Source organism: Oryx dammah, unplaced genomic scaffold (genome assembly GCF_014754425.2).
Source record: "Oryx dammah isolate SB20612 unplaced genomic scaffold, SCBI_Odam_1.1 HiC_scaffold_13, whole genome shotgun sequence".
In the NCBI taxonomy this organism is placed as follows: Eukaryota; Metazoa; Chordata; class Mammalia; order Artiodactyla; family Bovidae; genus Oryx; species Oryx dammah.
The window spans coordinates 50,781,730-50,787,195 of record NW_024070197.1 but is presented as its reverse complement, the minus strand read 5'-3'; the positions used below and the strand labels follow the sequence as shown (position 1 = coordinate 50,787,195).

Below are 5,466 nucleotides of genomic sequence, written 5' to 3'. Positions count from 1 at the left end.
CACAGGATCAACATTAATCCCCATCTACTGCCTAAGCTAGTTAAAACTTTATTTCAGGACCCCATTTCCATTCTTAAATTACTGAGGACCCCAAGGAGCTTTGATCCATGTATGCTGTATCTATAGGTATTTACCAGATTAGATACACCTTAGAATTTTTAAATATTCGTGTTATTTAAAAATAACAGTAATTAAAATATCTACTTCTGCTTTATTGACTACACCAAAGCCTTTGATTGTGTGCATCACAACAAACTGTGGAGAATTCTTCGAGATGGGAATACCTGACCACCTTACCTGCCTCCTGAGAAACCTGTATGCAGGTCAAGAAGCAACAGTTAGAACTGGACATGGAACAATGGTCTGGCTCCAAATTGGGAAAGAAGTACATCAAGGCTGTATATGGTCACCCTGCTTATTTAACTTATATGCAGAGTACATCATGAGAAATGCCAGGCTGGATGAAGTACAAGCTGGAATCAAGACTGCCAGGAGAAACATCAAAAACCTCAGATATTCAGATGACATGACCCTTATGGTAGAAAGGGAAGAAGAACTAAAGAGCTTCTTGATAAAGGTGAAAGAGGAGTGTGAAAAAGTAGGCTCAAAACTCAACATTCAAAAAACAAAGATCATTTCATCCGGTCCCATCACTCCGTGCCAAATAGATTGGGAGACGATGGAAACAGTGAGAGACTTTATTTGGGCAAGGGGGCTCCAAAATCACTGTGAATGGTGACTGCAGCCATGAAATTAAAAGATGCTTGCTCCTTGGAAGAAAAGCTATGACAAACCTAGACAGCATTATTAAAAAGCAGAGATGTTATTTTGTCAATAAAGGTCCATCTAGTCAAAGCTATGGTTTTTCTAGTAGTTATGTATGGATGGGAGAGTTAGACTGCAAAGAAAGCTGAGTGCCGAAGAGTTGATGCTTTTGAACTGTGGTGTTGGAAAAGACTCTTGAGAATCCCTTGGACTGCAAGGAGGTCAAACCTGTCAAGCCTAAAGGAAATCAGTCCTGAATATTCATTGGAATATTCACTGATGCTGAAGCTCCAATACTTTAGCCACCTGATATGAAGAACTGACTCATTGGAAAAGACCCTGATGCTGGGAAAGACTGAAGGCAGGAGGAGAATGGGATGACAGAGGGTGAGATGGTTGGATGGCATCACTGACTCGATGGACATGAGTCTGAGCAAGCTCTGGGAATTGGTGATGGACAGGGAAGCCTGGTGTGCTGCAGTCCATGGGGTCACAAAGAGTCAGACATGACTGAGCGACAGAACTTAACTGAACCATTACATATCAACAGAAATAATATTTTTATGAAAAACAGTATTTTCCTAAATAAGGAGAAAATTCAGAGAGAAGGACATTGTGTTTTCAAATCTCTTGTCACGTCAGTACCTCTGCATACACGCTCAGTCAAGTCCAACTCTTTGTGACCCTAAGGACTGTAGCCCAGCAGGCTCCTCTTTCCATGGAATTTTCCAGGTAATACTAGAGTGGGGTTGCTCTCCTTTGTTGTTAGCTGCTTGGCCTGAGACGACCCTGCCCTGGGGTCTACAGGCTCTATGGCAAGGTTGTGACCTCCAAGAGGAATTACGCCAAGGGGGACTTCCAAGACTGCTGCTGCCACTGCCGTGCAGTAAGCCCCTGCCAACCCATGCTCCCACAGGAGACCCTCCAACATGAGCAGAACTGTTTATGATAGCCAATACATGGAAGCAACCTAAATGTCCAACAACAGAGGAATGGATAAAGAAGATATGATACATATATACACTGGAATATTACTGACCCATTAAAAAGAATGAAATAATGCCATCTGCAGCAACATGGATGGACCTGGAGACTGTCATACTGAGTGAAGGGAGTCAGAGAAGGAGAAATACGATATGTCATTCCTTATGTGTGGAATCTGAAAAGAAATTATATAAATGGACCTACAAAACATAAAGAGACTCAAAAAACAAGCTTATGGTTGCTGGGGAGAAGGATTGGGGGAAGGGATAGTTAGGGAGTTTGGGATAGACAGGTACACACTGATGTATGCTTAAACTGGATAACCAACAAGGTCCTACTGAATAGCACATGGAACTCTGCTCAATGCTATGTGGCAGCCAGGATGGGAGGTGAGTTTGGGGGAGAATGGATACATGTATATGTATGGCTGAGTCCCTTCGCTGTTCACCTGAAGCTATCATAATATTGTTAATTGGCTATACCTCAAGAGTCCAGCACGACTGAGCGACTTCACTCTCACTTTTCACTTTCATGCATTGGAGAAAGAAATGGCAACCCACTCCAATGTTCTTGCCTGGAGAATCCCAGGGACGGGGGAGCCTGGTGGGTTGTCGTCTATGGGGTCGCACAGAGTCAGACACGACTGAAGTGACTTAGCAGCAGCAGCAGCAGCAATAGAAAATAAAAAGTTTAGGGGAAAAAAAAGAATCCTGGAGTGGGTTGCCACTTTCTACTCCAGGGGATCTTCCTGACCCAGGGATCGAAACCGTGTCTCCTGCGTCTGCTACACTGGCAGGGGGAATTCTTAGCCGCTGCGTCACCTGGGAAGCCCTCAAATCTCTTTACTGTTGGCTATTTAATAGCAGGCAGTGGGATTCTCACCTGGGTCAGTATATTATTTTGGTCGAAGTAGGCGAAGAAAATCTAACCTACACAGACATGTGACTGGAAAGGGCCTGGTCCGATCATGTAGCAGGGCCTGAAGACCAGCTTCCAGGTGGACTCTATCACATCCTGACCCCTTCCTCCTGTTACAGGAAAATCCAGTGTCTTCTTATGCACTTTGAAAGGGTTGCTCCTTTTACCCAGGTATGATCTCAACATCCTGCATTGGGCCATTTAGAAAATCTAAGCTCAGGGAGTCTAAGGGAGAGCTCACTGGAGGCACACCTCATTACACAGCATCAAACATGGATACAGCTTTCCACCCATCCCTGCCAGTTCCATCAGGAAAGCCATCAGACCTTGCAAAGCTCAAGCTATGCAAAATTCTAATTTTCACGCAAGAGCCTGGACTTTATCACCACCACAGACCCTGAGCTGGTCTCCTGGTCACGGCCTGGAGGACACTTGGCCCCATGGAACACCTCTGTTCACAGCCACACCCACTCCTCCCATTTCATCACCAAAACCATTAAAAAGGCAGAATTCAAGAGCTGAGATTTACTAAATTAGCATCTGTCACGGCCTCATCAAAAACAGCCTCAGTGTGAACTGTGGGGACAGGGTGACCATGAGCACATCCCAGGCCAAGGCCACCAGAGCAAAGGTCACCTTACAACAAAGGCAAATAGTGTCTGAGTGGTTTTGAAATGGCAGACCTTTAGGGTTCCACACATCACACTTTGAGGACTGCTACATTAATCCCTCACCATCCCTCCGCCCGGATCAGGGGGGTGAGCTGTTTTGCCAAAGAAGAAATTGGAGGTTTAGTGACGTTGATGCAAGGCCCCTCCAGGCACTTCTGTCTGTAGCAGGACAGAAATCTGTTCTCGACCCCGGCCCCCACCTCCACACAGCCCAGCTCTCTGTTCTCTGCCCCCTCAGCCACTATAATTAAGGCCCCCCTCCCCACTGCCCCCACTTGGAGCCCCTCCACTGGGGCTCTCAGATGGCCAAGTCCCAGGTAACAGCCCCCATACCCCCAAAGCCTAATGATAACCCCACAATTGGCACCCTTCCACAGTGGTCTGTGGAGCCCCCACAGTTGGCACCCTTCAGGGCAGACAAAGCACAGTTCACCCCCTTCACCCTCAGGGACAGCGTGAGGATCATTCCAAGTAGAAAATGAGGGGGTGGGCCTTGGTATCCCAGGTTCCGGGCTATTCTCACCAGAGCATAGCTCCCCTAACCACCCCCACCTCTCTGACTTCTTCCTGGCTCCCTTCCCCAAACTCTAAGTTGGGGAGCCACCTCAGGGAGTCTGGGAGGCTCACGTGGACCCCAGACACCGTTCCCCTCGCCTGCTGACCCCAGGCCCTCCTCTGCTAGGAGCAGCGCTCAATCCAGGCTCCAAGTATCCCAACTGGCTCACGCCACCCCTGCTCAGCCACAGGAGGGGTTAAAGGTTAAGCAAGGCCTCAGCACCCCGCCCCCACTCTGAGGACCACCTCGGTGGCATCACTCCCAGCCACTCCCAGCACCAGGTGGCAACTGCCACACCTCTAGACAACTCCTCCTCAGTCACCGCATCCCGTCTGGGCCGGGGTCCTGGCATCAGCATCCTCACTGGGCCAGCTGCACAGAGCACCTGGAAGCCCAGGCCGAGCAGAGCAGCCTGGCCCAGAGGGGCCACTCCTCCTGGGCCCCATTCTCCGCCACCATCTCTCCTCCTTTCGCGCAGAGCCGGCAAGCACCTATGGTCCAGGCCAGGGGCCCAGCTCCTCAGTCAGGTGGAGGCGGGAGAGCCTGAGAGGCCCTGACCTCACAGGGAGGGGGAGGAGGGAGATGCAGGCTCACGGGGACAGGAGCCTCCCAAAGACACACGGAAGGACCTTTGGCAGCTCCAGACGCCTTGGGCGGCAGGTCTGAAGCTGCCTGGAGTCGGAGGAAGACAAAGTGCTGTGCATCTGTGATGGGGGTGAGCAGTGGGAGGCAGGTGCTGACACTTTGCACCCATGGCTTGAGAACATTCTGGAACCCAGCAGGGGACGGGGGTCCCGTTATTCCTGCCCCTCCCCGCCTGCAATTAAAGGAGCAGAAAGGCACTTGTGTCTGCACAGGCCTGCCAGTTCGGTGGGGGGCATGGGGGAGGGCTGGGGGGACACCGACTGGCTGGTTGCAACCACGCGACACCCCAAAGGGTGAGCTGCCCGCTCAGAAGTCAAGAACAGTGTCTCCTCAGCTACATGGGGGTCACTCCACTGGAATGACCTGCGCAGCCTCAAAAACTGCAAAGAGCCCTTCATATCCACACGCAAAGCTCAAGAAACTGCAAATATGTGTCTTACCTGCACAATGGTGACTTCAGGAATTCCTGGGTCATCCCCTAAGAGCTGCTGGCTCCGAGCAGCCCTGTGGTCACCGACGGCCGCCGCGCAGGCCGAGAGGCGCCCGAGACCCGCAGGCGGATGCAGGGAGCGCGGGGCCTGCCAGGACAGCTGGTGGGGCGTGAGCGCGGAGCGGCGGGGCTGGGGGCTCAGAGAGACACAGGACCCGCCCAGCCTCCGCTGGCGGCCTAACCCCAACCAAGGCAAAGGGAGGGCTCCCGGGGCCAGGGGCCAGAGGTCCTGGCAGGTGGCTCTGCCGCGGCTCCTATGCAGAGAGTAGACGTGCGGGGACAGACCTGCAGGTGACAGGGTGCTGGTCTCCAGTCAGATGAGAGGTCTCCAGATGACAGGCGGGTGGTCTTATGTCAAAGGAATGGTCTCCAGGTGACAGGGTGGTGTTCTTCAGGTGACAGGCAGGTGGTCTCCAGGTGACAGGGTCATGTTCTGC

The 5,466-nt window shown here is 51.4% G+C and overlaps 1 pseudogene; it reads right to left on the bottom strand.

Moving 5' to 3' along the window:
• Positions 1 to 4,254: 4,254 nt before the first annotated feature.
• Positions 4,255 to 5,466, bottom strand: part of LOC120873334 — a 9,036-nt pseudogene continuing 7,824 nt past the window's right edge.